At 38.9% G+C, this 26,044-nt stretch overlaps 1 protein-coding gene across 2 annotated transcripts in view; it reads left to right on the top strand.

The window, feature by feature from the left end:
• The window catches only part of LOC106088268 (protein Shroom), a 358,904-nt gene that overhangs the window by 34,136 nt on the left and 298,724 nt on the right, over positions 1-26,044 (top strand). The gene's annotated exons all lie outside the window — the stretch shown is intronic.

Below are 26,044 nucleotides of genomic sequence, written 5' to 3'. Positions count from 1 at the left end.
ACAGTGGTGGGCATAAAAATGCCGGACTACGCTATCGTCACATTCTAAGTCGTTATCCAGATTTATCTTGAGTTCTCTTTCTGTCTACCCAGTCGAATTGACTTCTTGCACTTCGATTGACCACGATCAATAATATATATATACTTAATATGTTTTTAAATGGATATTTCGATGTGTTGCAGACGGAATGACCAATTCTGCGGTGGTGGGTATAAAAATGCCGAAATACGCTATCGTCACATTCCACGTCATTATCCAAATTAACCTTGAGGTGCCCTTTCCGTCTTCCCGATCGAATTGACATCTTGCACTTCGATTGCCCACAAACTGTCAAAACCAACCGTACCATCCAACGTCTGTCATCCCTTTGATCTTGTGAAGAATGCTCATTCCTGGTCACTTTCCCAAGTACAAGAGAGAAAAATCTATCACAACGCTGGCGCCCGAGCAGGGACCCACGTACCTAATAATGTGTAATTATGTGTGTGTAATTTTGTCTACGCACGGGAAGGATGTTTGTCTCCTGGTGGAAGCTGGCCCACATGAGGACAGAGGAGGAACCCCAGTGTATTTTTTGCATTCTAGCAGGTCTAGATGAGTTCCGCTCAGCTGGCGAGCCCATACAGCATAGTTTACCATTGACCTTTTGCACATATACATCTTAATTATGTAGGTCGTGGAGGCAGCAAATGATGCAGATTGGTTCATATCTCCCGATTTTACATCTTGAAACTATAGAGGTCACTTTCTTATCCGATTTGGCTGAAATGTTTGCACTTAAAGTTTTGTTATGCCGTTCAACATCTATGACAAATATGGATCAAACCTCCGCCTGGGAAAAATCTTCAAAAAACTTGATAAATGTGAACTCGCTCTTATTGATATTTTGAACCACTGTTTCTATTTACCGGTAATACTCAAGCATTCTCTATTGCATTGTCTATTGCTCGCTCGTTGCACTGCCGCCAATTCGTAGTTAGTTGTAACTCTGTACTTTTTTGCGTAAGTCTATCTGGTATATCTTTGGCTATTGGAACAACTTTGTGTGCGCGGATTATCGCTAACTTTGAATCTATGGAATGCAGAAAGGTGGTAATTAATGCAGGCGCAAAGTCAGCCGGTGGTTTTGCTGTAGCAGGCAGCATGAAACAACAAAGGCCTTAATGTTGTGGTTTCGTATGGCTTGGCGGTTTTTTTCACATTTTTTTTTTTTTTTTTGCTCTGATTGCCTTCATTTTTCGACTTGTCTAGTCTGGTTTAGAGTGCAGATTTATTTCTGTTGCAGCAGCAACAGCACTGATCATTGTGCTTTTGAATCGACGCTCCTTAATTACTTCGAATCGAATTAAGGCAACTGCGTAATTCGAACGCTACTGTCAAGAGCAGTCTTTGGGTTTTGTTTTGCTGCGCCTTCGGCTTTTCGCTTGCCACTGTATCATTGACATTACGCAGGTAATTATGGTTAAATAACAAAGACAACGGCATTTTTGACACCTTGATTTTTGAACCAAATTTTCGATGTTGTGGCCAACGCCACAACATCAGATTAGGCGTTCCGTGTTCATGTGGTGCGTCATGCATGACGTTGTGCTGTCTTAATTGACTACCACACACACACAGATAGATGACTTTCTTTTGATTGAAAACTCAATGATTTTGTTTGTTTTTTTTTGTGTATATTTAGTTAACGATTTTATTTACATAACATTGACCCCTAACAAAGCCAAGATGATTGAATGAACGCTCCCCAATTTTTCTTTTCTTTTGGGAGGACTGATCATCAATTAGAGCTACCAGCAACTGATCAGCACACCAATCATACGCTCATTTGCTAGCCAAGCGTATAAACATTTCTTTCCTTCAGCAGCTGTAGCATTAAAACGCCAATAAGAGTACAAAAAAAGATAAATTCCAATAAAATTGTCCATAAATAATAAACGAATATGCGAGTGTTATTTACAATCAAAAATAAATTTTTCTTTGGCTCTTCGCTGGAGTGGGCTTATTGAAATGCTTAGTACACAAAACGTTTGCCCATAAAGTAGTCTTTCTTGTGTTTACATTGCCATAATTGCTTGGGAGAATTGTTATTTTATAGAACCTAATAGAAATACATACATGAAATATTTATGCAATTAGTTTGGGAAATTTTTGTTGAACAATATAAATTGGGGAAAGAGAGAATAATAGATATTTCGTTTTTAAATGGAAAGTAAAATTATAAACAAAACATATGTACATGTGATAAGAAAAAAACGAAAAAAAAAAGGTTTTAAGATTCCCGGGATAAGCTTTTGTGTACAAAAGATTTTTTTTCCCGTAGCCAGCTGATGGAAAAAAACTGTAGAGTGATTAAAACGCACAGACGGACAGACAGCTATTTCATCAAGGCAGTGCTGATTTCATGCAATTTTATGTTCACATATTCTTTGATTATCCTTACCATGTTAATTATCTAATACAGCTGCACTTAACAATCGTTCAATAGATTTTGGGCAATTTTATCAATGGCTTGTGGTTTTACCTCCTTATTGAGACAGCCACTGATTGTTGTATCATAAGTGTCTCTGCGACCACGATTGTCGACAGCATTGGCTTTACACATTTTTTTCAAACACGTTTCTTCTAATTTCGTCATTCTGTATGTAACACCTCGAAATATGCGTCTAAGACCCCATATATAAAGGGTGATTTTTTTGAGGTTAGGATTTTCATGCATTAGTATTTGACAGATCACGTGGGATTTCAGACATGGTGTCAAAGAGAAAGATGCTCAGTATGCTTTGACATTTCATCATGAATAGACTTACTAACGAGCAACGCTTGCAAATCATTGAATTTTATTACCAAAATCAGTGTTCGGTTCGAAATGTGTTCATTCACCGTAACGTTGCGTCCAACAGCATCTTTGAAAAAATACGGTCCAATGATTCCACCAGCGTACAAACCACACCAAACAGTGCATTTTTCGGGATGCATGGGCAGTTCTTGAACGGCTTCTGGTTGCTCTTCACTCCAAATGCGGCAATTTTGCTTATTTACGTAGCCATTCAACCAGAAATGAGCCTCATCGCTGAACAAAATTTGTCAAAATTTGAACACATTTCGAACCGAACACTGATTTTGGTAATAAAATTCAATGATTTGCAAGCGTTGCTCGTTAGTAAGTCTATTCATGATGAAATGTCAAAGCATACTGAGCATCTTTCTCTTTGACACCATGTCTGAAATCCCACGTGATCTGTCAAATACTAATGCATGAAAATCCTAACCTCAAAAAAATCACCCTTTATTAAGAATTGCCGGGCTCCGCCTGCCGAGATTCAAACCTGTACACACGGAGTAACAGCGAAAGGCGTTGCCGTTGTGTAGCGTTCGAAGCCATCAATACTACTTCCAATAGATGCACAGAATCATGTGCATACCATGGAAGTAGTGCAATTGATGCAGACAAAAAATCTGTCACTACACGAAAACTTATCCATTGGGAAAAGGTTCAGCTTATAGACAGGGTTGTCGAGCGTGGTTGATGTGGTAATTGTATCAAAGATGCGTTTTCGCTATTAAAACGATTCAAATACAACATACCAACGCACGGCCCTTGATGCCATCACACCTAATATGGTTGAAAAGTCTTCTAACCAAAGACGGAACGCATCCCATAGTGGTTGACGTGTGTTGCTATCTTTGGCTTTCCTTTTCCATTTGCATCTCCGATCATTGAGCTCGTCTCGAAAGAGAGACAAACAAAAATTTAAACAATCTATTAAATTAAAACAAGTATTTTATAATGGCGTCCCGATTCACTGAAATTCGGCACAGTGACTCATATCAAGCCACTCGATCGATATCCGTACAGAGTTCGGTTTAGATCGGGGCATATTTGAATATAGCTGCTATATATACCTATCCCCCGATTTTAGGGTCTTGGATCCATTAAAGGCGCATTTTTTATCCAATTTTCCTGCAATTTGGCGCAGTGAGTTTCGTCTGACCACCAGACGTCCGTGCGTAGTATGGTTAAGATTGGACCATATTTGGGTATTGCTGTCATATATACCGATGTTGCGATCAGTTAAAAAAAGGATGTTTTTTCCAATTTCGCTAAAATTTGAAACAGTGAGTTGTGTTAGACCCTTTATATCTGCGCCGAGTATGGTGCAGATCGAAAAAATGTTAAGAAATTAAAAAAAAAAAAAACAAGTAAAAAGGCATTAAGTCCGGCCAGGCCGAACTGTGGGTATCTTAACCGCCTTTCGTCATAAACCGGTGAAAAATTCATTATTTATGCACCCATAGCAGCTATATCCAAATATGGTCCGATTTGGACCCAATTCGGCACTTATATTGAGTGGTCTAATAAATACAAGTCACTGTTCAATTTTGGTTCAATATTGGTCTTTTTGGCAGCTCCAAATATATACCGATCTGAACCATATAGGATCCGGATGTCGAAAAGACTAACATAAGTCACTGTGTCAAATTTCAGCGAAATCGGGTAATAAATCGAGAGATTGGTCTATAAGGCAGCTATCTATTGTACAAATCTGGACCGATCTGGGCAATCTTCAAGACGGATATCGAAGGGCCTAAAACATCTCACTCTCCTAAATTTCAGCGAAATCGGACAAAATGTGCGCCGTTGGGCCCCAGACCTTAAATAGAGAGATCTATGTATATGGCAGCTATATCCAAATGTGGACCGATCTAGGCCAAATTAAAAAAAATGTCGAAGAGCCTAACACAACTCACTGTCCCAAATTTCAGCCAAATCGGCCAATAAATGTGGCTTTTATGGGCCCATGATCTTAAATCGAGAGATCAGACTATACGGCAGCTATATACAAATCTGGACCGATCTGGGCCATCTTCATGAAGGAAATCTCACTCTGCTAAATTTCTGCGAAATCCAGCCCAAGACCTTAAATCGCGAGATCGCCACCTATATTCAAATTTGTGCCGATCTCAGCCAAATTGAAGAAGGATGTCGAGTTTCAGTTCTTCTTTTAAAGACTGTAGCGTAATTTACACTGGAAAACAGACAGACGGACGGACATAGCTAGATCGTCTTAGATTTTTATGAAGATCAAGAATAGATATACTTTATAATATCGGAAATGGATATTTCGATCTAGGCTAGAAACGTGCTAAATCTAACGTGGGTGGCTAATAAGATTATGGGCCTGTTATAGTGCATCATCCTTTGGCTTGCTTGTATGCCATTTTAGTGGCTTTCCTTAGTGGAGATAATATCCTCCTCAAGAGGTTTAATGTTTGATCCAGCAGCTTGCGCGCTGTATCCAACATTGTTTGTATGACGATATTGCTTCTTCTACTCCTTTTTCTTCGTTGTTCAAAACTAACTTCTGTCACCCTGTGAATAGGAATATAGGAGTATACCCTCTGACAAACATATAATATTTTAAAATCAATAGTGTGGAATGATTATGCGGTGAGATTAGGATACCAAATTTTATCTGAAGGGGAACGGACCTTCCCCTTATCATGGTTTTCTAAAGACATTTGATCTCGGTAACAGGTGTACAGTTTTGAGCAAGATTTTAATTGCCTTTTGTGGGCAATCCGAAAACCCGAAGTTGCTAAAAAAAATCTTTGGTCAAGCGACCAGGGGGAACGCCCACCCCAAACCCATCCAGACGGACATAATGACCGTTTGTGACAATATGGGTATCAAGTAAAAGGCATATAAAAGTAGAGTATGAAACTGATATAAAAATTTGTCACCGAGTGCCTGAGGCCCCACACCCCAATAAAATGTTTTAAATTGATATGTAGGTCAATGGATATGTGGGTCCCAAGTTCACTTGCCATTTCAGTCCGTCCATCTGTAGCTTTAATTGAGCTCCAGCAGACGGACATGTTGACCTTCTGGGACAATATGGGTATCAAATAAAGGTATTTAAAAGTAGTGTACGAAATTGATATAAAAATTTGTCTCCGAGTATCTGGGGTCCTACACCCTCAATAAAATGTCCAAAATGGATATATGGGGCAATGAAAATTTGGGTCCTAAATTCACGTACTCTTTCCGTCCATCTGCAGCTTTCATAAAGCTTCAGCAGGTTGTGCACTGTATCCAATATAGTTAGTGGCTTGTAGGAACACGATGCTTCGGTCTCTCCTTTCTCGTTGCTGTTCAAAAGAGAACCTCTGATGATTCCTATGAATTGGAATCATTCCCTATGAATGGGAATATACCCTCTGTCCCACTATGAATGGGAATATACCCTCTAAAAACCATTTTACATTTTAAAATCAATGGTGTAGAATGATTATGTGGTTTGAATAGGATATTAAATTTTCTCGAAAACGGAGCGGACCCTTCCCTTTTCCGTAGTTTTCTAAAAACACCTAATCTCGGTGATTGGTGCACCGATTTAGCAAACATTATTTTTGCAATCTTTGGGTTATCCCAAATCTTGAAGTTGATAAATAAAATTGGGGTGATGTGACTAGGGGGAACGCCCCACCTAGTCGGGCATGTTTACCATTTGGAACGATATGGGTATCAAATGAAAGATATTTGAAAGTAGAGTACAAAACTGATATAAAAATTTGTCTCCGAGTGCCTGGGGCCGTACAACCCCAATAAATGTCCTAAATGGATATGTAGGTCAATGATCTAAAAACACCTGATCTCGGTGATGGGTGCACCGCTTTAGGAAAAATGTTTGTTTTCATTCAAACGATATGGGTATTGAATGAAAGATATTTGAAAGTTGAGCACACAACTGATATAAAAATTTGTCTCCGAGGCCCTGGCCGTAGAGTCCCAATAAATATCCTAAATGGATATGTAGGTCAATGGATATAAGGGTTCGTATTCCATTTCCTTCCGTCCATATGCAACTCCCATTAAGCTAATATGCCTATTTGACTTCTTCTACAGCATCTGGGGGAACGCCCCACCTAGTCGGGCATGTTAACCATTTGAAACGATATGGGTATCGAATGAAAGATATTTGAAAGTAGAGTATAAACCTGATGTAAAAATTTGTCTCCGAGGGCCAACCCCATGAAATGTCCTAAATGGATGTGTAGGTCAATGATATAAAAACACCTGATCTCGGTGATGGGTGCACCGATTTAGGAAAAATGTTTACCGTTTGGGACTATATGGGTATCGAATGAAAGATATTTGAAAGTTGAGCACACAACTGATATAAAAATTTGCCGTACAACCGCAATAAATGTCCTATGTAGGTTAATGGATAAAAGGGCCTCAAGTTGGTATGCCATTTCCTTCCCTCCATTTGTAGCTCCCATTAAGCTCATCTGCCTATTTGACTTCCTTAGCATCTGGAGTACGCAATTTTTAAACGACTTGGTTGAAATTTTCCATTGGATTTGTTGTTATGGCTTTATAACATGTTGTGGTATACCGCAAAAAAAATGCTTATCCTAACTTCAATGTTAATTTTTTTTCTTTTCAATTTTTAACTCAAACCAAAATAATTTCTAGCATTTGTTTTTTGTTTTTTTTTTAAGTAAAACTTTCGCTTAATGCGAAATTAGTAAGAGATAATTTTATTTGTCATTTATTTGGTATGTTTATTTTGATCTTAAGGAGTAGATGATACTAAAGTAAGGCAATGATAAGATAGTAATATGACGAGGTACCACATCCTCTGCCATACCAACGACTGGCTGTCTTTCTCAAATTGCTTGCTAGACCAGAGACAGATACAAGTGCCATAAAATTTATTTTTTATTTTCTGCTGTAGCTCATCGAGTTTTTCCCCCTTTAGGGGACATAATGTAATAAACTTTGTCTTTTATAGTATACAGCTTTTGTTTTGCCAAATTGCGTACATATATCTCCTCGACCATATCTCCATTTTAATTCTATAAAATATTAGAGACTCATATACGAACATACTGAGATGTTAAGACAACTGTTTAAACAGTTTTTAGAACAGCCTAGACAAGGTCGTCGTTGTCGTTGTCATCGTCGCCATGGAGTTATGAAGACAAGCCGCTTCAACAAATGAAAGCCATAAGAAATTTTTGCTATCGTTGTAATAACAAACATTTTATAAACATTTTGTTTTTCACCATATTCTTTATTTTTTTTTTTGCTTTGATTAAGCAAATATTTTTTATGCTGACAATGGGAAATGTGGTTAGGTCAATGATCGTTATAGTCTAAAAGTTTATTTTTGTTTAATAAAATGGAAAATAGCTACCATAGCTTAAGGCTGACTTCTGCCATTCGTCAGTTACGGAGTTTGTCAAAAACTTTTTTATACAATGTGCTGGGTAGTCACTAAGGGTTTTGGAAACCGGTTTTTTCGGTTTTTGTGAATTTTTATTTTTAAAGAAAATTTTAATTAAATGTTCTGGTTTAAATTTCATTAAAATATAGTCTTGGGGAAATTTTCGATAAAAATTTGTTTTCACGGAAAATTTTATTAAAATTTTGCCTTAAGGAGAATATCCTTAAATCTTGTGCCCACGAATTATATAGGCCACTTACGGCCATATTCAATGATTCACTATATTCAGGATTTCCTCATTCCTTGAGGTCAAGTTATACAATTCTTTTACATAAAAATGATATCAGATGTATTATTGGAAAATATAGGGGCATTGCAAAACTAAGTGCAATACCGAAGCTGTTTGAACTGCTGGCTCCTCGAAGGATATCCCATTTTGTCACACCAGTTATTTCACCCTACCAACACGGCTTCATTAAGGAGAGATACACTTTGACCAACCTATTGGAACTGACGTGTCATGCATATGATGGTTTTGTAAACAGTTTTCAAACGTATGTAATTTAATTTTCGATACTGTGGTGCACGAATAATTACTGTTTAAGCTTGACTTGATGGGTTTCCTTCATTCTGTTCTTTTGAATTGGATAGCTTCTTATTTACAAGACCGTGCACAGACAGTTTACTTTTATAACATTCTTTCCAAGGATATAGCAGCTTATTCTGATGTTCCACAGGGCAGCCATTTAGGCCCGTTGCTGTTCGTTCTATACTTGAATGATCTACCATCAGTTATTCAATCTTCAAGGACTTTAATGTTTGCAGATGATGTGAAGCTGGTTTGTAATTTGAATTCTCCAGATTGATCACTGGCTGTGGACTGGTGCAGTATTAATGGCGTGGCGCTTAATCTTAATAAAAATAAATAATTGCAAGAAGTTAGCTCTTTTCAGGACTAGACCTGTTCTAAATGACTATTATACAGGTTCTTATAAATTCGATAACGTAAATTCCTTTAAAGATCTTGACTTTATTTTGGATGTTAGATTACGTTTTAATTTGCACATTGATTCGTGCATCAATAAGGCAAAGTCGTTTTTGGGTTTTATAAAACGGTGGTCCAAGGAGTTTGATGATCCATGCGTTGGTTTGCAAGTTTTGTCCGGCCCACATTGGAATACGGTTGTGTGGTTTAAAAGCCATTCCACAAGTTATGCTATTCAGATGGGATTGAATCAGTCCAGGTACAATTTCTTCTTTTTACGCCTAGTGGCTTTCCATGGAATTCGGCTGAATTTTTCCCACCTACGAAAAACGCTTGAAACTTATTGATTTACTAACGCTCGAAAGGAGGCTCTTGATGCTTATGTATATAGTTAACTGTTCAGTTTGAACATAGGGCATCAACAATCTCTCTCCATCGAGCTCTATCATTGGCCAAAGCCTTGGTTTGATTTTACGAAATATGGGTTGATTCTAACTCTCTTTTCGTATAGCTAATCCATGTGCTTTTCGGGCGTCCCCTCCCTCGCTGTCCTTGCGGGTTCCAGTCTAGGACATTTCTCGCTTTATCATCATCATTTATCATATGACCCAATCAAGTCCATTTTCTCTTCCGGATTTCTACTTCAAAAGGGGAAGTGTTTGTTCTTATTTGCAATTTTTCATTTGAAATACGGTTTGGCCAGAAAATTCCAAGTACTTGTCGTAGGCAGCGATTTATGAAAACTTGGACCTAAAGGGTAGTCGCTTGTGTCAAGCTCCAAGTAGTACATCAAATAATAAAATAGATTTCACACTACTATTCAAGATCCTGACTTTGATATTATGTGAGATGTCACTGCATCTCTAAACTTTGTTGAGTTTACGAAAGGCACTTCTAGCCTTGTTGATACGTACGTTTATCCGTTAATATTGCCTTGTATTCCCTCGCTGTTCAAGGTCTTTTGGTTTAAGAGGTTGAATTTTGTGCTTTTCACGACGGCTGGGCATAGACGTAGAGTGGCCAGTAAGAGCATCCGGTCACTACCGATGTCGGCTCCTCGTCTAGTTTTCACATCCATGAGCGATTTGATTACGGGCCATTGTCGCTATTGTCATTCCTGGCATTGCCAAGTCCTTGCATTCCCATGATTGATTGTAGATTATTGTTGTCATCGCCCACCTTGGCATTAAAATCTCCCATAACAAGTTTAATGTCTCCTTTTGGTAGAGAGCGTGTCATTGAGTCGAGTTGGGAGTAGAATTGATCCTTCAGGTTAATCGTCATCGGGTTCGGTTGGCGCGGAATTTTGAATTCAATCTTGCCGTCATGATGCGTTCAGATATGACATTGTATGATAGGGGAACTTCATACAATGAAAGAATTAAGTGGTAGCCACTTTGAAGATTCATAGTTCCGGATTTCGACCATCGTATTTAACTTAAACCGAGGATGTCTAGGTTGTAGTTTGACATCTTGTTCTGGACTTGGTAAAGTCTCGATGCCTCTGAGCGAGTTCTGACGTTCCATGTTCCAATCATAAACCGTGTTTTGAATCCATAGATCGTAATCGGGGGGTTCTCAGTTCCATTATTTCTTGTTGATGTTTCTGTAATCGTGATTTTTTGAGATGTATGGCGGATTGGGCCATCTCATCGGTGCCTAGTGCTGAGGGCGCCAGTGACCCATTAGGCCGGGCTTTTTTGATGGCGAATCTTTTGTAGATCTGCGAGCTTCACCGTTGGCCATTTCCTTTGGCTCATTCCCTGCCGACCCTATTGCACGAACCCATCGTGATCGTATTCGTATCCATGATAGCTAGCGGGATACCCCCAGCTTGATGCGGTCCTAAGATTTATTGTGGCAAGATTAAATTTATTGTGAAATTATTGCGTGATCGCAGATTGGTTTCCAATTCTTAACTGGCGAATTAAATTTAAATATTCCTCTCCGAAATTCTCGGCATTACATACCTCTTAGACTACCTTTAATGAGATCTAATTAGGAATTAAATAATCCACTTTGCTCTTTGTGTGATGTATATAACAAATTGTATAATTATATATTCTTCACCGTTCCTTTTCATGTAATAAAGAATTCTATCCTTTGTTTGAAGTTAGTTGTAGTAGTTGCCAGAGAAGACAGTATACATATTAATTATCCTTTCATTGCTCTGTAATATCTATGTTGCTTTAGCCATAATGTGTACGTTGATCTAATTCTAGTGTTTAACTGGGTGTGAAATTTCTGTAGCCAGTATTACCCTAAACCTCTATTAACCCTCCATAGTTTGGACTATGGGGTGTACGCATCCCTTCGTAATGGGAGGTGGCTCCCTTGGTCTGCAGGGGCGGGTGTGAATGGTGCGGGAACGAACGAAAATTTAATTAAAAAAATTTTAAGAAAATTTTGTTCTTACACATTTTATTCCAATTATGTTTTTGCAAACTTTTATAAAATATTGTTTTTTTTTACTTTGTCTTTAAAATATTTTTTGTTTAACTTTGGGGGAAATTTTATTACGATATTGTATTTAGAAAAAATTTCAATACAATTCAGAAAAGATTTCATTAAAATCTTGACATTAGAGAACATTCTGCTTCTCCTCATACATATGTAAGCTTTTGCAAATTTCACAATAAATTCTTCACCATTATTATCAACAGTTTCATTTCATTGACTTGGTTTGTCTATCCACAATTACCTTGGCAATTAGTTTTCTTCTCTTTTTTAAATTATCACCTGCAAGTTTCATGAGAAATCTGCATGATCTGTGTATGTGCTATTAAGTAGTTGGAAAATTTCTAAGGAAGTTCTTAATATTTATATGATGGCAACTAGAATTCCTATAAAATGCATAAAAATCAGATACCTGTATATGTACATACAATCACATTAACTACACTAAGCAACAAAAAGAAAGGCCAGGTAATGTCACCATTAATACCATAATGGTCATATCTAATGCGCCATGACATAACATCACAACGGCGACCATGATGACACATTTATGATAGCGTAGACCGACAGACACACAGACGATAAGACTACATTAGTAGGTAAATTTGTCAGTCTATCTGTTTGTCGGATCGCCTTACCTTACCCTACCTTTACACTCAGCATTTTTGCTTAGTTTATTTGTTTGTGTTGAAAGCGGAAGGACAGACAAACGGAAATTGACTCAAGTTCAAGTACGTTCACTTTGGTACTTAAACTTGTCGCATTTGTTTATATGAACAACTATACTAGCAAAGAAGGAGGAGGAGATGGCGAAGAATTTTGAAGAGAAGTAGCAACTAAACTCCCTACTCTGTTTGTCCATCAAATGCATGACTATCATATGTGGGACCAAGGTAAGCAACAAAAGGGAAACTAATATGGAAGAATGGGCAGAAAAATTATCATTTCCTTGGGCAGAGACGTCTCCAGAGAGGCGCATATAATGTCCCATCTGAGTACCGAGTCTCATAGAGCAAACCGCGCATGTCACACTGTGAGTTTAACAGCAAGTGTGTTTTTGTTTTTTATTTTTAAAACTTTTAATTTTGTTTAGTTTGTCATTACACATCATATGCAGGCAAACACATTTCATATAATACACATTAGGGTGTAACGAATAAATGAATGAAACATTTTTAAAATTTTCAAATTTAGAAAAATTAAAATGTATGAATGATATGCAAATTTGTCCATGAACATTACATTATGGAACAGGGACAAACTTCTCAATTATCAATGAGTGATGTCCGATTCAAATTAAAGCTGAACGATAAGGGGCCTCCTATTTACAAACGAGTGTGAACGGCGTGCCCTATTGCGATACCTCTTTGGGGTGAAGTTTATACATAGCTGCTATACCATTATTTTTTCAAATGGCATAGTCTCTCACAAATGTCACCAGCATTAGGTGGGGATAATCACCGCGGAAATGTTTTTCTGATGTTCTAGCCAGAATTCGAACCCAGGCGTTCATCGTGCTAACCTCTGCGCTACGGTAGCCTCCAATTATTTACATAGCTGTAGGAAGTCCGAGAGGGTGTTGGGAATGGCATATAATTGGGCTAGACCTAGGCATTTTTAGATCAACCTTTAGAAGACAGATATACCTATTCAATAGTAGGGCAAATATAGATCAAGGCTAAGACCTATGCCTTTTAAATAAAACAATCTCAATCAGGGATGGAAAATATAAATTTTGAAAAAGTATTTAAAAGGTACTTTTTAGGCCAGATAAGTACTGCTGCTGTTAGTTCTGCAGGCATTGTTGTGTTTGATTTCTGCAGCTGAAGAAATTGACCTCCTCCGGCAAACCAGATTAGTACTGGCAGATGCAGCCGCCCCAACTCCCACATGGCAAGGATTGATACCAATGTACATAAAGTTTGCCCCGATTGTGAACTGGGACCACCCGACGTACGTCATCTGTTTAACTGTACAGCATTACCTACTCGACTCAGACCCTTTGGACGTAACCCACTTTAGACGCAGAGTTTTTGGATCTAGGTTAAACCGAATCCTTTTGGGTCGGCGCAATCCTAGTTAAGGACGTGGGCGAATGGGGGGCTATTACTGAAAGGAAGTAAAAAAGAGGGTAGTATAGCCTCGGTATTGTAACGGGACACACAGGACTACGAGCTAACTTATGGGTGCGACAAGAGATAGCATGCGTAGGGCATGCGGGGAAGATGATGAGACATTGGAGCATTTGCTATGTCATTGCCCGGTTTTTGCGTCTAACAGATACCGGCACTTAGGTGGGGACACTGCACCAGACATAAACCAACTTAGGGGAGTGGGATGGAAAACAATTAAGGATTTTGAGGGTTGCACGGAATTCCTAACATAGATTTTTCGAGGTTACATTTTTATTATTTAGAGGTGTATGTCCACAGTGGCATGGGGCGGATCAATATCCGCACCCTCTTTCCAACATAACTTAACCTGGATCGGGATATTCAACAGAACCAAACAGACCCAAGATCATGCACTTGTGGTACCTTAATGGGTCTTAGACCAATATTTTAAGGTGTTTTAAATGGCAAAACTTTTAGCTATACCCTCCGCCATGGTATATATAAAAGCATCTATCATTCACCCATAATCGATGAGATGTGTCAATCCACTTAGCATCGATGTTGTACTGTAAAAGGTGCTCAATTTGTTGCGGTAGCACTACGGTACTCCTCGCGTCGAAAAGGTACTGTCAAAAATACTAAAGTACTGGTTTTTCCATGATCTCAATATTGGATACAGTCAGATACATGGGGCTGATCTTGGACAGAGGTTAGCTTGTCCGCCTATGACACTGAATGTCTGGGTTCGAATCCAGGAGAGAAAAGCACAAAACCTTACCTATTTGCCTTACTGACATGACAATCCGTTATAAAATTCTTGAGTGATTCTTATTTTACTTTATAGATAACTGACCAATTATTATTTTTTGGAAAATTCTTTTTAGAAACATAACCTAAAAAACCTCAACATTAAAAGACTCTCCTATTTGTAATGCTATTTTGGGTCTTTAACTACGATTCACGGTTCTCTTGTCCCAAGGTCAATTTCTTCATTTTTGATTTTTTTTTTGCAAAGTTACGGATTTATTAAACTAACATTTAAAATTAAAAATCCTTAATATGAAGGAAAATATCTTTTGCCAAAGGGAATATTTCCTTAAAAATGGAAAATTTATGGGTTGCCCAAAAAGTCATTGCGGATTTTTTAAAAGAGAGTTAATGCATTTTTAATAAAACTTAGAATGAACTTTAGTCAAATATACTTTTTTTATATTTGACTAAAGTTCAAAGCAAGCTTAAAGTAGCAGCTGATAACTGACAGATGAAAGAATGCAATTACAGAGTCACAAGCTGTGAAAAAATTTGTCAACGCCGACTATATGAAAAATTCGCAATTACTTTTTGGGCAACCCAATAGTATCGTTAAACTAAGTTTGCTAATCTTTGGCTCTAATCTTTAAAATTAGGACAAACATTTTTTCAGTATACCACGGTGTTTTTATAGGAGTTTGGGCCTATCCCGTCTGCGTTAAATGACAACATTGCTTAGTTAATGTAATCGTTAAATTTTGAGACGTTTAACTATGCCAAAGTCGGCATACAGCTCGTGGCTAATACGACTCCGCAATTCCTTATTAAAACTCTGATTCGTACATAAATTTTGCAAAGAATTTTTCTCTCAAAGACTACAAATACTGCTTCGGCTAGCTAATGCATACGCCTCTGATCTTGAATATGTCAGCTGGTAGTCCATCGGCTCTTGCTGCCTTGTTAATTTTCGTCCGGTTTATTACATGGAATTCATTATGGCTAGGTGGTGTATATTCCATATCATCAACAGGGATTGCTTATGTAGCATCCTTGTTGCCATCAATCGGATACTAACAAATCGGATACTCGCAAAGGGGTCAGTTTAGTGAAGCATGCGTTTGTTGCTACTCTTAGATGGTTGCAACTCTTTGTTGCAACAAGGTGCTAATGCAAATCACTATTCTCTATTCGCATTAATCTTATGTCTAACTTGCGGAATCAATGCCTTCCATCTAGAACAACGTGACCAATCAGGCTTCTCCTCGTTTTGATCGGTTGGCAACCACATGAAATCTGGTGCTCCTAACTACCATATATTCGTCCCAAGACAAAGTCTATAAGCCTCAATCTTTTATCGAAGATTTCTTTGAAGAGGTTGAATTTTTGGACTATTTAAAAATGGTTCGTTCTTCCTTATAATCTGTCGAAAGATTTTCTCACATAATAATGATTTGAAAACAATTGACAGCAGTAAATCTGGATTTAAGGAGTTTAAGTCTGACAATAACCGCAAATCCACATCCAAAGCCATGTCTTATGTCATGGCAACTATAGTTCGACACGTCATCTATACAACCTGCAGTTCTCCACAGAAGCTGTAGATATAATCACTACCTGTTACTTGTTCCCAAATTTGCATATAAAATCGGTACTCTACTCCTTATACATTTCATTTTCATCGTACATTGTTGCGATCTATGCATATGCCCGATTGGAGGGGTTTTTGGTGGGGCGTTCCCCTTAGGTAAGTAAGTTGAGAGGAACACCTCACATTTTGGTATCTGATTTGTATTTTTAGAGTTACCATTAATGTTCAGACAAAAATTTGCATAATTTGGCCAATCATCTCATCTTATATCTCAGAAATTTTGTACAAAAGTGTGGAGCCCTTCGTCTTCGCTTTAAGTTTTAATAAAAAAAGGTCCTATGAAAAGTTTGGCGTAAGAACACAAAATTCTTTTGGGATTTTCCTCTAGTAACCTAAAAAATTAATCAAAACTTGGAATTTCCCATTCCTCAGATTGGCTGTCTTACGAACTAATTTTGGCTTACTGTCATCGATTTGTATGCTCCACCCTAATGTGTATCAGCACACGTTTCTACACACTTTATTATTGTTAACAAATTGTTTTGTCTTTCTTTTTGGCTTTTACTTGCTTACTATGAGTTGTTACTCGCAATTTCGCATAAGTAATTCTCACGTGACAGTGACAAAACGGGGCACAGCCAAGGAGGGGCAACAGACCGCAATGATACCTGTAGAAAATATTAAGTATAACGACAGACGGACGGACAAACAGACAGCAAAGTATACAGCATGTGTACACTTACATGCATATTACTTAGCCAAGGGAAATACTTAAGTGTATCGTAACACATTAGCGTGAAAGATAGCAACAGGTACGGAGAACAAGGTTCAGCTGCTGGCTATAGCATGGATAGAGAAAAGCCTTGAAGTTAATTCACTTACGGAAAGGGACATGACTATGTATGTGCAGCATTGAAAATAATGGTTGGGAAATTGTTACTATTAATGTTCTAAGGTCAATGGTCATACAAAAGATGGGTAGATAAGAGGGGGATTTTTGAATATCTTTAAGAAGGTAAATTCTTTTTTTTTATAAATAAAACCATTATGCCATTGAGATTGCTGATTTTGGTATTATACAAGTTGAAGAAGCCAGAATATGGATAAGTAAACCTCACTATTAGCTAAAAAGGTTTCAAATTAGATAATAATTGGCCTTCATATGGCGAAATTGCAAACATTTCATTAGGTTAGGTTGAAAAGAGGTCACGCCACTATGGACATACACCTAAGCCAGTAATTCGCTAAATACTAAAAAAGTAACCTTGCAAAAGAAAATCTAAGTTAGGAATTGCTTGCTATTAAAAAAATCCCTAATTGTTTTCCATGACATGCCCCTAAGATGGTTCATGTCTGGTATTGTGTCCCCACCTAAGTGCCGGTATCTGTTAGACGCGAAATCCGGGCAATGATAAAGGAAATGCTCCAACGTCTCTTTATCTTCCCCACATGCCCTACACATGCTATCACTTGCCGCACCGACATGAGCGAGCTCGTAGTCCTATATCCCCTTATGACACCAGAAGCTATACCGATCTCCTTCTAACTTCCTTTCAGTATTGGCTTCGTCTTCTTACGATCTGGACATCCCCATAGGATTTTCGCCGTCCTACCGATCGTTTCGCTGTTCCACAGGGTTGCATGTGCATTCGTCGCCCAAGCCATTAACTCGGACTGCGTCGACCCGAAAGGCTTCGGGTTAACCAATTTTATTGACGGCAGTTCTTTGGCCTTAACCGCCAAATCGTTTGCCCTTTTATTCTCCCTTACTCCGTAATGGCCCGACACCCAAACGATGCGGATTTTGCCATCCTCAGGGAAGGGGTTAATCTGCTTCTAACATTCCAAGACTGTTTGTGATGTTACCGTTCAGGTTGTCATTGTCCTTATGGCAATTTTACTGTCCGTATAGATGTTCACACTCGAAGTCCTTGCGTTAGCATCACACCACCTCACGCAATCCGTGATCGCCTGGATCTCCGATTGCAGGACCGTATTATGGTCAGGCAGTCTAAAACAGATCTCAGTGCCTGGGTTTTCAATGTAGACCGCCAGGCCCATTCTGCCTTCAAGCTTTGATTATTTCAAATGGGTTCCGTCAATCCAAGATTGTGCCGCAGTCCCTCGCCCTCGACCTCAAGGTTCATCTCAGGTATCCGATCAGAAACCTCTTTCCTTCCATCCAGATTTCCAAACGTCACCTCGATTATTGAGCGATGATATGAGCTGCTCCAATCCTAAATCCATTCTCCCATCGCTTTAAGTTTACAGTCTCTAAGGACCGGGTCCACCCGGTACTGGTCTAAGGATTGGGTCAGTGTGTCGGTCCGCACATGGTTAAAAACCCCCTCCGTGTCAATGCAAACCGCCAATGTGTGCGTTTTGGCTTCGAAGGGTTCATCTGTCTTATGCACCACCTAGTGTAGGGCAGTCTCCACCGACCTTCCCTTGACATAGGCATGCTTTTTGTATTTGAGCAGTACGCTGGATGTCCTACTCTTTATCATGGTGTCCACAATACGTTCCATGGTTTTGAGTAGAAAGGACGTAAGGCCTACAGACCTATAAGCCTTACGTCCTTTCTACTCAAAACCATGGAACGTATTGTGGACACCATGATAAAGAGTAGGACATCCAGCGAACTGCTCAAATACATTAATCATTAAGGAACTGTGAGAATGCTTCTTTCATATCAATGAGTGCTGTCCAAATCGTAAGCTTAAGAATATGGGGCCGACATGTTATAGCCGAGGTGGATGGGCATGGAAAAGAGCGACAATGCTCAGTAGAAAAGTTTTACATAAATGGGGTTATCATGTAACAGCAATAGTGAGAGGATAACCATCGCTGAATACACCGCTAACAGAATTCGCAAAAGGGGAGGACCAAAACCCCGATTGATTGAACAAGTGGAGAGCGACATCTCGAAACTGGTAGTCAGAGAATGGAAAAGAAGCGCAGAATATCGACTCTCTTGGACAGCTATTATATGTTCGGCTAAAGGAACACAGTCTCAAGAACTCAAGATCCCAGATTGGTTTATAGGGAACCTATACCAGATTATGCACCGATTTGAACCATACTTAGGGCAATTGTTGGAAGTTATACCAAAACTCCACGTGCAAAATTACAGCCAAATCGGATAAGAAGAAGTCAAGATGCAAGATCGGTTTATATGGCAGCTATATCAGGTTATGTACCGATTTGCGCCATACTTAGCACAGTTGTTGGAAGTGATACCAAAATACCACTTTCAAAATAACAGCCAAATCGGATAAGAATTGTGCCCTCTAAACGCTGAAGAAGTCAAGATCCAAGATCGGTTTATATGGCAGCTATATCAGGTTATGTACCGATTTGCCCCATACTAAGCACAGTTATTGAAAGACATAACAAAACACTTCATGCAAAATTTCAGCCAAATCGGATAAAAATTGCCCCCTTTAGCGGCTCAAGAAATCAAGATCCAAGATCGGTTTATATGACAGCTATACCAGGTTATAAACGGATTTGAACCATACTAAGCACAGTTGTTGAAAGTCATAACAGAACACCTAGTGCACAATTACAGATAAATCGGACGATAATTGGGCCCTCTAAAAGCTGAAGAAGTCACGACCAATTGATCGGTTTATATGGCAGCTATATCAGGTTATGCACCGATTTTGATAATACTTAGCACAGTTGTTGGAAGTGATACCAAAACACCACGAGCAAAATGTCAGTCAAATCGGACCAGAATTGCGCCCTCCAGAGGCTCAAGAAGTCAAGACTCATGATCGGTTTATATGGCAGCTATATCAAAACATGGACCGATTTGGCCCATTTACAATCCCAACCGACCTATACTAATAGGAAGTATTTGTGCAAAATTTCAAGCACCTAGCTTTGCTCCTTCGAAAGTTAGCGTTCTTTCGACAGACAGACGGGTGGACAAACGGACTGGCAGACGGACAGACGGACGGACAGGGCTAGATCGACTTAATAGGGTCTTAGACGCATATTTCGAGGTGTTGCAAACCGAATGACGAAATTAATATACCCCCATCCTATGGTGGAGGGTATAAAAATCATTTACAATTTCCTTCCTTTCCTTTAACCGCTCGACATTACAAGTTCAATATCCCATGAAATTTTCATTCGAATGGAATTAATTTTTAGGAGAACCTTTTCATGCTCGCCTGCATGAAACCCATCCTGTCTGCCATATTTGGTATCAAGAAATACGACTTTTATATTAAAAGCTTCCTCTGTAGTTGAGTTTTTTAAGTCTACATTTTTTTTTTTTTGTTATGAGTAAAACCGCCTGGTGTTGTTATTTTTGTCAGGTTTCTTTTACTTACCATGTGGGTTGCGGAAATTTAAGAAATAATACAAAAAACTATAAAAAAAATTAAATATCAGGCAACAAAATAACAAAGCGCGACCTACCTTTTGGGAAACTGATTAACACATACACATGAATTTATGAGCAGGCATATGTTTCATGTGTGTGTGTGTGTGTACATATCTGCCAGATACTTAAAACTCATATGTGAATGTCTGATGGAAGGACGGACGTATGGACAGACAAACTAAGAGACAGGCTATGCTTAGGTTGAATTGAGCTGAACCAAAATGAACGAGTGTTGGCACAATGAAAAAACCAAAATGATGTATGCATATTCACACCAAAGTAAAAATTACTTAAACACCATCATTGTCAGCAGCGACATCATCATAATCGCAACTTGAGTATTTATTAAAGGAAAGGAATATCTAACTATTCGATGAGCTTGGTAGAAGAGTTAGGTAAGCACAGTGATATCAAAAACCTAACAACATTTTATTTTCTAGATTTGGGCAGGCTTAAAGTTGTGGTTTTTAGCATAAGCCGTTTTGGGCTACATAGAAATAAGAACCGATAGGGATATTGAATCTCAATACATAAGAGGGTATTTAACGTTTTAGACATTTCGATTAGGAATTGAGCTATGTAAGCTATAAAGAAGTTAAAACGGTTTCAGCATTATTCGTACGAAACGTGATTTCGCCAATTGTGCAGACGACAGATACAATTTGTGTTTAAGAACTCAACTGACATCTATCGGCTCCAGGTGCCTTGTAATTCTTTTATCTATGTAAACAACCACTCCCTCCCCTCAATTTTCAAAAACGCCAGATCTCGGAGTTAGATGCAGGATCTAAGCGAAATTTGTTTTTCTATTTAAGAGAACCCACTCTAGTTTGAACCGTTGAGAGGAGCGGAATATTTGTTATCTCGCTCAGCAAGAATATACTGCGGCTGCGCCAGGCTCCACTAGCCGACAAAGGGGCTTTTGACGAATATACCTGGTTCGAGTTGTAAGTGCAAGGCCGAACCTTTTCTATCTGCGCATGTCTATAATTTGCCTCGGCCATCGGCCTTCTCTGGCAAACCAATACGCTTTTAAAGAGGTTGGTTCAATAAAAGGCGCATCGCTTTTAGGTTTATTGAGAGGCTTGGTGCGAATGATCCTAAAACACTCACCGATACGGAAAGTGGCTCCATTGATGCGGCTTGGAGATTCGCTGCACAGTCTACCCTATAGGCTACACATCTAGATTCGGAAATGGCACCGCAATCAACTAAAAGGCTGCGGTCATCTTGAGGATATCCCAAGCCCAAAGGATCTAGGGCGAAAAATAGACACCAAGGACAGTTTAGTGATGGTAGTTAACGACAAGGGAGCGGAATAGGGACTGCATACCTAGGAATAATTGGAGTGGGATAGTCAATGGACTGTCATCAGTATACTCCGGTGTACTTGCGGAATTTCCTGGGTATCCTCCAGTTTGTGACGATGCAGGCTGGTATCGGGGCCGATACAAACTAATTGCTTTCGGGGATCAACGTTCAATTGAAATGTATCATTGCAACTTAAGAAAGATTGGCGAGATCTGGCAAGACTGGCACTGAATTCAGTCAAGAGGGAAGATATTCTTTCTCGACCAATGGCACACACTTGAATACCAAAGATTCCCTCAGATCCTGAGTCCATACTTGGAAGACTAAGGCTATGTAATCCCAATCTTTAAATCTCCGACTGGAAGATTGATTGATTGGATGAGGCTGATGGTGACCAGAGACATGCAGTAAAATAGCAAATTTTGCACATGAACATTCCACTTAAGGAATAGGGGCAAACTTCTCACATATCTATGAGTGCAGTCCGATTCAAGTTTAGGCTCAATGATATGGGGCCTCCTTTTTATAGCGTAGCCCGAACGGCGTGCCGCAGTGCGACACCTCTTTGGAGAGAAGTTTACATGACATAGTACCTCAAAAATGTTGCCAGAATTAGGAGGGGAAAACCACCGCTGAAATTTTTTTCTGATGGTTTCGCCAGGTTTCGAACCCAGGCGTTCAGCATCACAAGCGGACTGCTAACCACTGCGCTACGGTGGCCTCCAGACTTGCAGTATTTGTACTAAATTTAGGCTGTATCGCAGACCTCAACAAGTCAGAATGAATTATATCCTTCGGTTTCAACATTTCAAACTGAAGGTGTATAGAATCGGTGAGGTTGTGTGTTGTGAGAAAGAGTGGTTTAATTCACATATAATCCCGATCGAACTACACGTCCTATTGAAGGGTATTTAGGGGGTGGGTCGGTATCAGACTCTGCCAAATGTAGTCAACCCCCAAGGACCTTTCATTTGATAACCATTTTGTAACGTTGGACATTCATGCCCGTTTTGGGGGGTTTTTAAGGCTGGGGAGGCCCCGTAGACATCTTAGACCAAATTTTTATAACAGATGTGTACTCAACTTCCAAACACTTTTTTTGTTATACCCATATTGTCCCAAACAGTATATATGTGCTGTTGAGAGGTTTAAATACCTTTCGTTTGATATCCATATTGTCCCAATGGGTAAATATGCCCTGCGGGGGATTTTGGTGGGTGGGGAGGCCCCCCAGACACCAAGAAATTTTAATTTGTACTCTACAATACTTTTAAATAATTTGATACCCATATTGCCAAAGCGGTAAAAGAGTTCTGTTTGGAGGGTTTTGGCGGTTGGGGAGGCCCCTGAGACACCAAGGAATAAATTTTTATGTCAGATTTGTACTCTACTTGAAACTGTCCTGTCGGGGGTATTTTGGGTGTGAGGGACCCGCCGGACACTTGGGTGAAATTTGTAGACCCAGTTCGCACTCTACTCTTAAAAACCAATCGGTAAATATATCCGTTCGGTTGGGTTTTGGATGGGGCGTCCCCCCACGTTATTTGACCCCAACATTTTATACCAATTTCATGTTTTTGGGATACTATAAGGTGGCATACCAAATTTCGCTTAAATCGGTGCACCCATCCCCGAGATCTAGGTTTTTTGAAAATTAGGTAAGGGTCTGGCCCCCCCCCTTTGGATATCAAAAAAATTAGTACCTTTTTTTTACTCTACCATCTGTAAAAATTTCATGAAAATAGGTTCAGAGTTGGTACCCACCACCATCCAAAGTCCGACCCCGACGAACTCAATGCCTTTTTACTTTTTATATCCACCACCGTGGGATAGGCGGTATATTCATTTAGTCATTCCTTTTGCAACACATCGAAATATCAATTTCTGACCCTACAAAGTCTATATATTTCGGATCGTCGTTAAATTCGAAGACGATTTAACAATGTCCGTGTGTCTGTCCGTCTATCCGTCTGTCCGTCCGTCTGTTGTAATCACTCTAGAGTCTTCAAAAATTAAGATATTGAGCTGAAATTCGGCACGGATGCGTCTTTTTGATGCACACTGGTTAAATTCTGGATGGGGCCAAATCGGACCCCATTTGGATAAAGCTGCTATATGGACCGATTTTCCGATAAAGGGTCTAATGCAAATAAAAACATAATTTGTGATCCAATTTTGCTAAAATTTTAATCAGTGAGTAGTGTTATGCCTCCCTATATATGACCCAAATATGGTTCAGATCGGACTATATTTAGATATAGTTGCCGTATAGACCGATCGCCCGATAAGGGCCGGAAGCTCATAAAAGTTTTATTTTTTAACCAATTTTGCTGAAATTTGAAACAATGAGTAGTTTCAGGCCTCTCAATATTTAACCTAAATATGGTTCAGATCGGACTATATTTAGATATAGCTGCCATATAGACCGATCTGCTGATAAAGGGTCTAAAGACCATAAAAGCTTTATTTTTTAACTGATTTCGCTGAAATTTAGAACAGTGGGTTATTTGAAGCCTCCCGACATCTGACCTAAGTATGGTTCAGATCGGACTATATTTAGATATAGCTGTCATATAGACCGATCTCCGGATAAACGGTCTGAAGCATATAAAAGCTTTATTTTTAACCAATTACGCTGAAATTTGAAACAGTTAGTAGTTTCAGGCCTTCCAACTTCCAATCTAAATATGGTTCTGATCGAACCATATTTAGATATAGCTGCCATATAGACCGATCTGCCGATAAAGTGTCTGAAGGCCATAAAAGCTTTTTTTATCCGATTTCGCTGAAATTTAGAACAGTGAGTAGTTTTGGGCCTACCAACACCTGACCCATCTATGGTTCAGATCGGACAATATTTAGATATAGCTACCATATATACCGTTCTCCCGATAAAGGGCCTGAAGCCCGTAAAAGTTTTATTTTTTAACCAATTTCGCTGAAATTTGAAACAGTGAGTAGTTTCAGGCCTCTCAATATTCAACCTAAATATGGTTCAGATCGGACTATATTTAGATATAGCTGCCATATAGACCGATCTGCTGATAAAGGGTCTAAAGCCCATAAAAGCTTTATTTTTTAACTGATTTCGCTGAAATTTAGAACAGTGGGTTATTTGAAGCCTCCCGACATCTGACCTAAGTATGGTTCAGATCGGACTATATTTAGATATAGCTGTCATATAGACCGATCTGCCGATAAAGGGTCTGAAGCCCATAAAAGCTTTTTTTTATCCGATTTCGCTGAAATTTAGAACTGAGTAGTTTTAGGCCTACCATCACCTGACCCAAATATGGTTCAGATCGGACTATATTTAGACATAGCTGCTATATTCACCGATCGGCCGATAAAGGGTCTGAAGCCCATAAAAGATTCTTTTTTATCCGATTTCGCTTAAATTTAGAACAGTGAGTAGTATTAGGCCTACCAACACCTAACCCAAATATGGTTTAGATCGGACTATATTTAGATATAGCTATCATATAGACCGATATGCCGGTTAAGGGTCTATTTATTACCCGATTTTGATGAAATTTGATATACAAAATTCAACAGTAACTTATATTTATAAGATCGCTTAATGTCTGTGCCGAATTTAGGTGCATAAGTTATCCAATTTCCATCGGATTGTGACGAAAGGGGGTTTACATATACCCAAGGTGGTGGGTATCCAAGGTTCGGCCCGGCCGAACTTAATGCCTTTTTACTTGTTTTAATTATATTTTTGTCCTCATACAACCACTGTGCCCTCCCATGTGTTGATTGTTTTGGACCAGGTTCACATGCATTCTACGCCAGACGCCTCATGCCTGACGCTTGCACTTCATGTTCGCAAAGCAATTTATTAATAAAATTTATGCGATAGTTGTGAACATTACGACTTAAAAACGATATTTTTTTGCCAATTTCATGTTGCATGGAAAAAAGGTGTGTTGTTGTTCAAAGTTCTTTGAGCTCTTAGAGCCAAGAAATTAAAAGAGTAAAAAAACTTGCCAACAACCAACAATCTCATGTAATGGAATTATGGTAATGGAATAAGCACTGCACAAAAAAAATTAAGTCCTCAATACAAAACGGTTAGGCGTTTTCTTGCAAAAACAGGTACTTTTACATGGATCTTGTTTTTATTTTGGTGTTCTGTTTTTTTTTTTTTGGGTAATTTCAAAAACAAAACAGAAGTCAATGCAAAACCCTCAGCCGGCAGAT

The sequence above is a fragment of the Stomoxys calcitrans genome, chromosome 5, assembly GCF_963082655.1.
Source record: "Stomoxys calcitrans chromosome 5, idStoCalc2.1, whole genome shotgun sequence".
Taxonomy (NCBI): Eukaryota; Metazoa; Arthropoda; class Insecta; order Diptera; family Muscidae; genus Stomoxys; species Stomoxys calcitrans.
Note: the sequence above shows the minus strand (reverse complement) of the source record. Positions and strands in the feature narration are given on the sequence as shown.